At 37.9% G+C, this 12,307-nt stretch overlaps 1 protein-coding gene across 1 annotated transcript in view; it reads right to left on the reverse strand.

Annotated features, from left to right (window-relative positions):
* LOC142461053 (thyrotropin-releasing hormone-degrading ectoenzyme-like) overlaps window positions 1-12,307 on the reverse strand; it is a 121,456-nt gene that overhangs the window by 48,508 nt on the left and 60,641 nt on the right. The window lies entirely within an intron of this gene.

Raw genomic sequence — 12,307 nt, forward strand, 5'->3', positions numbered from 1 at the left:
TTTTAATAATGATGCAAAGATATAAAAGAGTTGAGATTAAAGGAGTCAAGGGAATATTAATATTTAAATATTAATGCATGTTTGTAAGACTTAATGTGTCAAGCAGGAAATCTGATGATTTAATAGAGTATGGCTTTGCATGAGAAATATCCTTGAATGTACAAGAAAGAAAGTTACAGCATCCACTGGAGTGTTTGGCCTAGATAGAAGAAGATATTCTTCATTTTCATAAAAAAAGAAAAGAAAGCAGAGTTTATGGAATGTGCAGGTGGAATTATAGGTTTGATATGAAAGAATTTCGACATATTTGTTGTTTATATAATTTAGTGAAATAAGAAGAATATCAATAATTCAGAGAGACTTGTAAGATGCGATACTTTAAAGAACAGAAAAAATAGGTCTTGAGAAAATGTAAATTGACTTGGAATATGTGTATATATACCTTATAATCCAGCAATTCCATCATGAGAAAAATGCAAGTAAAAGGACACATATAAAAAGATATAATTGCAATACTGTTTCTAATTTCCAGTTTCTAATTTCAGTACCTCATAAAAGATGAAAGTTTCAAACAAATTTAGACCAATATTATAAACTAGTAAACATGAATGACAGAAAATATGGATGAGATAAATTTGCAGTCTCCTCACTGGTTAAGGAAGGAGCTCTGGTGGAGCATTGGGTAAGCATTGAGATGCTAACTAAAAGGTGGTGATTCAAATCCACCAGTCACTATACTCAACAAAGATGAGGCTATCCTCTCTCATAAAGATTTATAGCCCTTGGTACAGATAAGACTGGAAGCACAGGGAATCCAGGACAGTAAAACCCCCCAGGACAGATGATGAGAGTAGCCATACCAGTGGGGTAAGAGGGAAGGTCGGGGAGAAAGGGGGAACCGTTCACACGATCTAAATAAAACCCCTCCCTGGGGGACGGAAAACAGAAAAGTGGGTGAAGGAAGACATCAGACAGTGTAAGACATGAAAAAAAATTATAAATTAGCAAAGGTTCTTGAGGGAGGGAAGGCGGGAGAGGGAGAGAAAAAAAAATAAGGACAAGGGTTCAAGTAGAAAGCACATGTTTAGAGGAGGATGATGATAACAAATGTACAAATGTGCTTGACACATGGATGGATAGGTCGATGGATTGTGATGAGTTGTCCAAGACCCCAATAAAATGATATTTTAAAAAAATTATAGCCTTCAAAACCATCCATAGGATCACTATGCATTGGAATCTCTTAGATGACAGTAGGCTTAATGTTTAAGAAGCCCTAGTATTGCGATGTTTAAGCATTTGGCTGCTATACCAAAGGTCGTAAATTCAAACTCACACAGTCTCTTGGGTGAAAGATCTAGCAATCAGCTTTGTTAAGATCACAGCCAAGAAAACCCAATTGGGTGAGTGTAGGGTCCTGCAGGGTCGCTATGGGAGGGATTCTACTCTAGAGCACAAAACAACCACATTAGAAGGGTTATCTCAGGGATGGGGGTGGGATCAGGGAGAGGATTAGGTGCTTCAATTGTTTTATTTACTCAGTTCTACATTTCTTCAATTCTGTTTCATTTACTCAGTTCTATATATATTCGTTTCTGTTTTATTTCTTTCAATAAAAGTCTAAGAAGCTATAGTGGAATCTTTAAAAGCTGGAACTCAACAGACCTGCTTTGTGTTTTACAACCCAGCATGTTTTCCACTTTTGACAGAGAGCAGTCTTCCTAAGACCCGATTGCTCTGTTCGTGGGAACAGTACAGGTTTCCTTCTCTCACAGACTTCTTTTATGCACAAGTTCCAGTGTTTGCATGTTTTACTATATTTTTAACAAAAGGCTGATATTTTTTTGAGTCTAGAGCTTGAGATTATGCCTGATATTCCCTTTAGGATTAAAATATTTATTAATTAATGCTTTATTTTTAAAGTAATATGTGTCCTGCTAAACTAGAACATCTGAGATTAATTTCAGTTTAGTCTTCTATGTTTTATCTCAATTTTTTCCGGTGGAATATCCCTGTTTCATAACATACATGGAGAGCTTTCTGAGTTTTTATTTTTGTTATGGGATTTTTCTGAGTTTTTTTATTCTTTAAAATAAACGGATTTAGTAGATATAGTACAGAATCAATAAAAAGATGGGTTAAATTGCATTTGCCAGATATTTGGAGTAATCCTTTAAAACATTAAAATCTTACAATTAAAAATTTTATTTTAAAATTAATAAATGTTGTTAGTTGGCACTGAGTTGACTCTGACTCGTAACAACCTACCGAAAACAAAGTGAAACACTCCCGGGCCTGTAGTGCCCTCACAGTTCCCAGGCAGGCTCCACTGGGCCCGCCACCGTGTCCGCAAGATCCTTGAGGATCTTCCTCTCCCGCTAACCTCCCACTTTGCCAAACGTGATGTCCTTTCATAGGGCCTGGTTCCTCCTGACCACATATCTGAAGCCTGTGGACATACTTTTCCTGCCTTTGCGTCTAATGAGCATCCGGGACATATTCCCCAAGGTATAAAGGATATTAGCAAAGCATTAATTCACAAAAAAGTATTATATATGTTTATGAAAATGAATACTATATATACATATATCTAAATTTCTAAACCAAATGGAGAAATCTCAATTACAATTTTAAATAAGTGAAACTACTTTGTCTTAAAGATTCAATACACAAGTTTTCTTAAAAAGTATATATTATTTCATCCTAAATTCGTTTTATATTTCAAGTCAGACAGGATATAAAATAACCGCATAAAGATGCCGGCACCAGTTGTGTTTTGGAAGATCAGCCCACCATCGGCATCCTGGTCACTCACTGTTGGACGATTGCTCCTTGTCAGCACTAGGACTAGATGTTCACAGCTGGAATTCCATACGAAATTTAGCGTATTAAGAAAAAGCGCGGCATGAATTAATGCTAGTGAACAAGGCCTGTCGAACATGCTATATAAACAAGGCTTTTAAATGACACTTGCACAATATTGTGCTAGCAAATGTCACAAATTAACAGGATTGTTACAAATTATACACATTTGTAATGAACAGAATCATTACAAATTAGATTTTAAGTACATTTTGAATGTAAAACAATTCCCTAATTTCTCCCTTATCTCAAAGCTGGCGCAAGGTTTGTGTTTTTTTAAGATTCATTACTGGATTTAGTTGAAAAGTAATAACTTATATGGCTTATTTTTCAAAAAACAGAATATTGTGAATATCATGCAATTTTAGTGTCAGATGGATATTTTTCCTAAAATATAGAGTACAGAACTAATCCTAAATAAAGTACCAATTTTATTGAGTTGCAATTTCTTTTGATAATTGAAATAGTTACCTTTTCACCTAGCTATCAAAATCCAAATTAACAAAATATCTGTACAATTATTTATAAACTAGTTTAAAATTCAAGATTTAGTTACACGGTTAAACTCATGCTGCCATGGTTCCTTTATAGTCATTTGTTTTCTTTTAAAATACAACTTGTATTTTATTTTACCATGTATATCAAGATGTATATAAATGACATCTGTAACACATTAGTTCCTTCTTTGGTTAAATTTGACTTATTGAAAGAAGAAAGATGATGGCTGTTTGACATGAAAAAGAATGATTGCATCTGCTTCTTCTCTGAGATTCCATTCTCATTATTTTCTGAGAGCATCTAAGAGAGCCATCCCCAGCCTGCTGATAGGTCCTTCTTCCTCTGAAAGCTCTTCCGGAAACAGATTCTACATCTTCCCTTATCTTTATCGCGAGACAACTTCTCCGTGCCTGAAATTGTCCAATTTCCACACATCAAAGTGTTAACGTTATAGGGGAAGACACTTGTATAACATTTCTAAGAAATCTTTCCCGAGTTAAGTCCAAATTAAATTATTCTCTCCTTTCTCCAATAGCACTTGTTTTAAAATGTGGTTCAGTAAATAGCACAGTCTGTCTAATTTTAAGAATTTATAAAGAACCATATCGGGTGCCCTACTAGAATATGAATCAGGTTCTGAAAACCCAGCATTTCTCTATCATGGTTGTTGTTGTTGTTAGGTGCCTGTGAGTCAGTTCCAACCCACAGCGACCTTACGCACAAAGGAAACACTCCCCAGGCCTGTGTCACCGTCACAATGATCATGTTGAGCCCAGTGCTGCGACCCCTGTCAAGCCATCTCACTTAGGCCCTTCCACTCTTTTTGCTGACCCTCTAACTTACCAAGTGAGATGTCCTTTATTAGGGATTGTCCTCCTGATAATAGTCAAAAATAGATGAGACATCATTTTGTCACCCTAACTTCTTCTACCCAGTAAGCCGGCTGGACTTCTCCCAGAACTTTCTGTGTGTTCTTTGGGCCCTCACGCAAGGTCCTTCAGACACTCTCTCCACCCCTTAATCCACATGCAGCAATTACACCGTCATCTTTCTCATTCGTGCTCCAATTTTCATATGCATGTGGGGCAACTGAACATGTCCTGTCTTGAGTCAGACGCCTCCTAATCCTCATGATGACAATTTTTGCTCTTTAACAATATGAAAAGCTTTCACGCACCCGATTTGCCCGGAAAAATATGTTGCTTACTTTCTTGACTGCCGCTTCTTAGGACTGCTGCTTTTGGACCCAAGTTGAAAATAAAAATCCTTGTAAGCTGAAATAAAAATGAAAAAACCCTAACCAGTGGCTGTTGAGTCAATTCTGACTGTGGCAACCCACACGTGCAGAACGGAACTGCTCCAGGGGGTTAAGGTTCTGGGCTTCTGAAAGGAAAACACCAGGGCGGCAGGGTAGATGGGGTAAGGTTTACCAATGACTTTCTCTCCGGACAACACCGATGCCCTTGAGGAAGGAACAAGTATGCTGTCTATGACGAAATAAATACTCGGCGCAGCTCCCTGACCGTTCGCCATCCGTGTAGTGTTCTGTTTTCTGACACCTTCTCCCAAGAAGCATCTGTGATCACTGCATGTTCTAATGGATCCTCTGTAAATAGCACTCGTTGGAGAACCCAAGGATTCTAGGTAGCTGCCACCATCTTCGGAGCTGACATCACCGCCCTGAACTTACCTTGCCTGAAAGACCTCTTGCAGAGACATTATTTTATTGAATCTTGTTCTCGGAAATGTATTCATAAATCCAAGTGTGATGGGCAGGGATTATGTGAACCTTCCCAGTTGTGATGCCTTTTCTTTCATTTGGGGGCAGGTTTAATGGTAACAACAAACAACAACAACCGGGCTATTTTTCTTTGTGAATCAATCTCTCTCTCTCTCTCTCTCTCTCTCTCTCTCTCTCTCTCTCTCTCTCTCTCTCTCTCTCTCTCTCTCTCTTTTCATTTCTGAGATACAGAATTCGTGACTGAAAAATTCTCACTTACTCACAACAATTTAAAAATGTCATCTCACTACTTTCTGTCCTCAGTGGTTTCAAGGTCACTTGTATGTAAAGTGTCACTTCTTCGTTACTGCTCTCAGTGTTACCTCATTTTTCTTTAAACTGTATCAATCAATGTATCTCAGAGTGGAGCCTTATGTATTTAACTTTCTTGAAGTTCCTTGAACTCCTTATAGGGGAAAAGCATGTCTTTATTGATTTTGGAATAGTTCTTTCATTAAATTTTTCCAAATAATCTTTCTCCTTCTCTCTGTTTTCTCCTAAGCTTTCCCAATATGCATATACCGCTATGCTTGATGATTTGCGATATGTCTTTTAGGTTCATTCATTTTATATCATCATTTTTTCCCTGCTCTTCAGAATAGATACTTCAAATGGACTGATCTTTAAGCTGGTGGGTTTTCCCCATTTGCCTGCTTAAATTTGCTATTAAAATCCTCTTGTGAATTTTTCATTTCTGTTATGCTTTGCTGCTCCAAAATTTGTTTTGTTCCTATTTATAGTTTCTTTTAATAGAATTTTTATTTATTTGTTAACACACCAAACTAATGGTTTCATTTGCTCATGTGGTCCTTTAGCTTTTGATTTATAACAGTGAATTAAAGTCTTTGGTAATTCTAATGTATAAGCTCCTTAGGAACAAATACTATTAATTTATTCTGTGTATGACTACCACAAAAGAAGTCCTGGTGACGTAATGAGTTACAGTGGCACTGGGCTGCTCACCTCAGGTCAGCAGTCTGAAACTACCAGCCATTTCACACGATGAGGCTTTCTCCTCTATAAAAACTTATAGCCTCCAGTCTGGGGTCTTAAAGGCTTGAAGGTGAACAAGCGGCCATCTAGCTCAGAAGCAAATAAGCCCACATGGAAGAAGCACACCGGCCAGTGCGATCACGAGGTGCCAAAGGGACCAGGTATAAAGCATCATGCAAAAACAAAAAAAAAGATATAAGTGTGTGTATGTATGTGTATATGTATATATGTATATATATATCATATTAAATGAAGGGGGAAGTGCAGAGTGGAGACCCAAGGCCCAAGTGCCGACCAATGGAGATCCCCTCATAGAGGGGTTTAGGAGAGGAGATGGGTTAATTAGGGTGTGAGGTAGTATCGATGAAGAACACAGCTTTCCCCCAGATCCTGGATGCTTCCTCCCCCCAACTACCATGATCCGAATTCTACCTTGCAGGGCTGGATAGGACAGAGGCTGTACACTGGTACATATGAGGGTTGGAGGTACAGGGAATCCAGGGTGGATGATACCTTCAGGACCAAGGGTGTGAGGGACGATGCTGGGAGAGTGGAGGGTGAGTGGGTTGGAAAGGGGGAACTGATTACAAGGATCCACATGTGACCTCTTCCCTGGGAGAGGGACAGCAGAGAAGGGGCAAGGGAGACCCCGAATAGGGCAAGATATGACAAAATAACGAGGTATAAATTACCAAGGGCATATGAGGGAGGGGGGAAAGGGGAGGGAGGGGGGGGGGGAAAGAGGACCTGATGCAAGGGGCTTAAGTGGAGAGCAAATGCCTTGAGAATGATTGGGGCAGGGAATGTATGGATGTGCTTTATACAATTGATGTATGTATATGTATGGATTGTGGTAAGAGTTGTATGAGTCCCTAATAATATGTAAAAGAAGAAAAGAGAAAAAAATGATTAGGGCAAAGACTGTACAGATGTGCTTTATACAATTGATGTATGTATATGTATGAACTGTGAAAAGAATTGTATAAGCCCCAATAAATTGTTAAAATAAAAAAAATTAAAAAAATAAAACTTATAGTCTCAGAACTCAAAGGGCCAAGTCTACTCTGTAGGATAGGGTCTCTATGAGTTGGAATTCACACAATGACACTAAGAGATAACTCACATTTCCTTGTCTTTTTGCATGCTTCAGAGTATTCTTGCTTAAAACACGGCATTTTGAATACTATTCATTGAAAACTAGAATTCCATGAAAATAAGGTCTATTTCTACAAAAAGAGGGATCAGAGTACCATGCAGGGAATGTGAGCTACTGAATTCAACAATAGTTGAACCAGGGAGTGTTGGAGAAGGGTGTGTCAAGGTCAAACAAAATGTCACAAAACATCCCTTTCATTTTTAAGTTGCTATTTTTTGTTAATTCCGTGTTGTCTTAATTGCTGTAAACCTTTGTTTCTCAAAGTTATGACAAAGTTGAATCTGATCGTTTGAATGTCGTGTGTTCTATTTCTGTGTAAGGCCAGGCTCCTGTGTTTTCCAACCCCAGTCTTGAATTTCTGTTTGAACTGTTTATACTGTTATCAACAGGAAATGTAGAAAGTACAGTCATCCCAACCAAAAACATGTCCGTTTCAAGCTTAGTAACCAGGACAAAAGAAGCCTTGAAATAGTTTTAAAATAGCTAGAGTCTTGCTCTCATATTTCTAAAACTTCTACCAACATTTGAAAAGCAGTAAGCAATTGTTATTATTATTCAATAGGATTTTAGAATAATTTATTTGAATATATATAAATAAATTCAGAAGTTAAAAAGTAATAATATGCATGACATTTTTGCTCAAGAATATACTGAGATTCAAGTGTGCAAACCACATTGAAATGACTAGAAATACTATGTTTTTGAATATTGAAAGGAAAATTATACACATAAATATGTTGAAGAAGCATCATAGACAATCCAAACAGGGAGGTAAGTTTGTTTGTTTGTTTTTATGTGAACATTTTCCCTTACATAACAAGAAGCCAGAAAACTGTGATAGTCTTAAACTTAAGGAAAGTGGGATATAATGAATATGTGGTTGGTGGAACTCAGAGTCTATTGAGAATTAAAGAGAAACTGCCTTGAAAGGGCAAAAAAATAACATGGCTAAAACACTGATTCTTGAAAATGAGAAAATATCCCTTAACCATGACAACATTATGAGTTGGAGATTTTCACCAAATATATACTGTTCTTCAAAAGGTAAATTGAATAAAACTATATTCTCCTTTTGCATCCAAGATCTCAACTTTAATCTGCCTGGATGTAAGAGTATGTTCACCACTAAACCTGCAAACATCAAATTGCTTTATGTAAATTCTTGCTGTACCCATTTCCAAACTAACAGATTTTCCCCCAATTCTTCATTCAACCAAACACCCAATTTCCTACCAATATAGTTGTTGTCCTGAAATCCTTTTTCATCATAACTGATACAGATTTGTTTTAGGAACAAAAGGTTGCTGTGAGGTCCCATCAAGCCGGTCGGACTAATCGGCACATTGGTACAACAGAAAGACACGTCGCCCAACCAGCATGATCATCACGATTGTTAGATTTCAACCCATTGTTACAGTCACCGTGTCAACCAGTCTCGTCGAGTCTTTTTCTTTCTTTCTTTCTTTTTTTTTTTTTTTTTGCTGTCCCTCTAGCATATCAGGAATGTTGTCCTCTTCCAGGGACTTTTCTTTCCTGATAACATGTCTAAAGCACCGAAGACGAGGTCTCACCATCCTTGCTTCTATGAGAATTCTGGCTGTACTTCTTATGAGACAGATGCGTTACTCACTTGGCAATCCATTGTACTTTCAATATTCTTCGCCAGCTCCAGAATTCAAGTGCATTCCTTATTCAAAGTCCAGCCTTCTCAGGTATATGAAGCAACTGAAAAATCATGGCTTAGGTCAGGCACAACACTTTTAAGAACTCTCATGTAACAGATGTTCCCGATGCAATCGGTTCTTTGATTTCTTGACTGCTGCTTCAATAAACATTGATTTTAGATCTAAGCAAGATAAAATTCTTAACAACTTCCATCTTTTCTCTATTTATCCTGATGTTACCTATGGGCCCAGTTGTGAGGATTTTTGTTTTCTTGACATTAAGTCAGACTCCTTTTTCTGAACAAGGCTGTAATCCTTGATCTTCATCAGTGAGCGCTTCAGTCTTCCTCACTTTCAGCAAGCAAGGTTATATCACTCACTTATCAAAGATGGTTAATAAACCTTCCACCATTCCTGATGCAACATTCTTCTTCATGTAGTCTCTCTTCTCTGATCACTTACCCAGCACACAGATTAAATAAGTACTGTGAAAGGACGTGGCCCTTTCGGGGCTTTGAACCATGAAATATTCCATTGTTCTATTCAAGCAGCTGCCTTTTTTATGACTTGGGATTAAATACATACAGCATATTATTCTACAGCTCAATCACTTCAAGTAGAATTGTACATTTGCTACCACGATCAGTTTCTCAACATTCTTCTCCTACATAGACTCCTTGACATCATCCCCCTTTCACCCCAGCACCATCCCTCTCCCTTCCTTTTGAGCCATGACTAGGTTCCGCATGAGCACAATGAAGTATTCTGCAATCTTCATTCTTATCAATCCTATCTCTGGTTGCCTATGATCCAAAAACTTGGTGCAAAGGTACTCACTCCCTAAAAATCACCAATTACTTATACAAATGCATACATACTTAGATAATAGACAAAAACTAGTGTGGCATGTCAAGATTCCATTGTATAAAGGTAAAAAAATACATCTCTAAATTTTAATAGTTATCCCAACGTATACTAAACTGAATCATTTTCTTATTTAGTTCATTATCTGATTACCTTTTAAATTATTTTACTCTATTATATCAGCCTTTAGATTCAAAAGAGTTCATATGTACAGAATTAAGTATCCAAAAAAATTTTATCTCAATTTTTGAAGAAAATTCAAAATTATCAAAATATATTTTTCAAAACCAAGTATGTGCTCCTGTTACATTTTTTCTATTCCAACATTAAAATTAGTACATTATAGTACTACCAGATTCATAAGGTAATTTGTAAAAGTCGATGGCTTGCTGGTCTAATGATAAAAACCTCTTGATTGTAACAAATAGGTTGAATTTAGTACATCTATTGGAAGGTGGGTGATAAATTTGCGGAAAAACAAATAAATTCAAGGCAGGGAGATTTAAACAGCCTTTTAAGCACTCTTTCCCCGTGCACAGGAGCCTGCATGACACAGGTGGTTTGTGATTAGCCGGCAGTTCGAACCTGAAAAAATAATTCCAAATCAGAAAGGCCTGGAGATAGAATAGCCCAGAACACTCTCTGAAGATCGGCTGTCTTACACAGGGTCACCCATCAATAGCAATGTCCTTCCTATGAACTCAGGAGAGTCCTTTTTTCCATGACACCAGGATGCACACATTGTTTACTCATCCAAACAAAATGTCCCCAGGCCCCTCTTAGAGCAGAAGCTTTATTTCGCACTTGTGCTGAATATCTCACATGTGCTGACACCGCTGACAAGGACAAAGGCGTCGTATATTTTTCATTAAGCATCCATATGAGGAGATCTTCAAGGATGGGCTCACACAGGAGGTGGATGGGATTATTTACACCGATAGGACATTGCAGAGTTCAAGAACAATACTGAACACAGGCATGCACCTCAAACTTCACTGTGCTATCAAACTAAATTTGCCACCCTAGGATATCCCGGATAAGTACAATATGTAATGAAAGGGAACGCCAGCATAACTAATGCCCCAATCACTGCAATTAAGCCACAAAAGAAATGGAACAACTGAGAACCGCACATCATTTTATCACTCGTGTACATAACAGGCAAGGAAGAAGTAAAACAACTTGCCCAGGGCACGCACTTGATATTGAATAAACTTTTTAACTGTCATTGTTGGAATCACTCACACATGACATACCTGATTTCACACATGACATACCTGATTTTCTAGAAGCTAAGAGGATTATTTCACTACATGAGGGCCAAATAAGTCTACAAAAATCATAGAAACCCTTATGAAACAAACAAACCAACCAAACCTTCCACTTTCTAGGTCCATGTGCTTCTTAAGGCCGTGTTTCCTTCCTGCTCAGCACTTCTGAAGATTCCTGCACACTGCGATGCATGCCCTATCAAAAATGTAGTTTTGGTGTCCCCAAGGGATTCCAACTGTGTTTTCCTTTTCATGCTGAGTTTGGGTAATACCAAGAAATCTGAAGAGGCCAGATCGGGCATGGAAGGTTCCCAGTGAAATGACCAGAACACGGAGGGTAGGTGAGCAGAGTTGTTCCCGAAATTCCCCAGAGCAACTTTTTGGGTCGTTTTCACTTCAATGTAGTTTTGTTTTGAGTTTTCTTCAGACGTCTTCGTCTTGCATTCCTGTGATCATCCTGTTCTTTCTGAGAAACTCTCCATTGCAGATCTCTTTAAATCCAACAACCGTGCACCAGAATCATCTGAGCTGAGCTCTGTGCCTTGCCCTTACCTGCTCCAGCAGATCCCCTCAGAAGTTACCTTGTGATTGGGCCTTTAAAATTTTTATTTTTTCAATAGTACCTTCATGAAACTATGGCAAGTATATACTAAGAGGATTTGTCTGTGTTCATTCACTGATCACAAAGACATGTTCAAACATGTTTTATTTAGAGTAAATCCATGTGTATATGAACCGGGACTCAAGTAGAAATGCCTTTTACTTTCCCCTTGTATTCGCAGGTTACTGGAAATGATTGCACAGATACGGTTTTCTCTAAGTTCCTTTCGTTTACTCTAACTTCGCAGAGTTCACAAAGAATCAAACACTCAGATTAAAATTTCATGAAACTACCTTCAGTTCTTCTCAAGGAAATAAATTAGCTTCTTCACTAATTTCGTTGAAAAATAGATGACTTGTTTACTTGCTTCTCCAGAGAGATGGCAATCATAACCTCAACTTGGACTCTTGTATCTGCCAAAGTGTAATGGGGAGCCGGTAACAACTCTGGGCTTGGCAACATCTGGAAGTCAGTCAGTAAAGTAAACATTCCTCACAATCACCTGTCAGAAAACATATAGACAGCTTTCATCTCAGGTTTCTCAGTGTTTTCAATGTTTATCTCTGGAGAGTTTCAAGTTCAAAAGTATCATCCAGGGAAACAAAGTAACAAGTAACA

This window comes from Tenrec ecaudatus, chromosome 11 (genome assembly GCF_050624435.1).
Source record: "Tenrec ecaudatus isolate mTenEca1 chromosome 11, mTenEca1.hap1, whole genome shotgun sequence".
NCBI classification, from domain to species: Eukaryota; Metazoa; Chordata; class Mammalia; order Afrosoricida; family Tenrecidae; genus Tenrec; species Tenrec ecaudatus.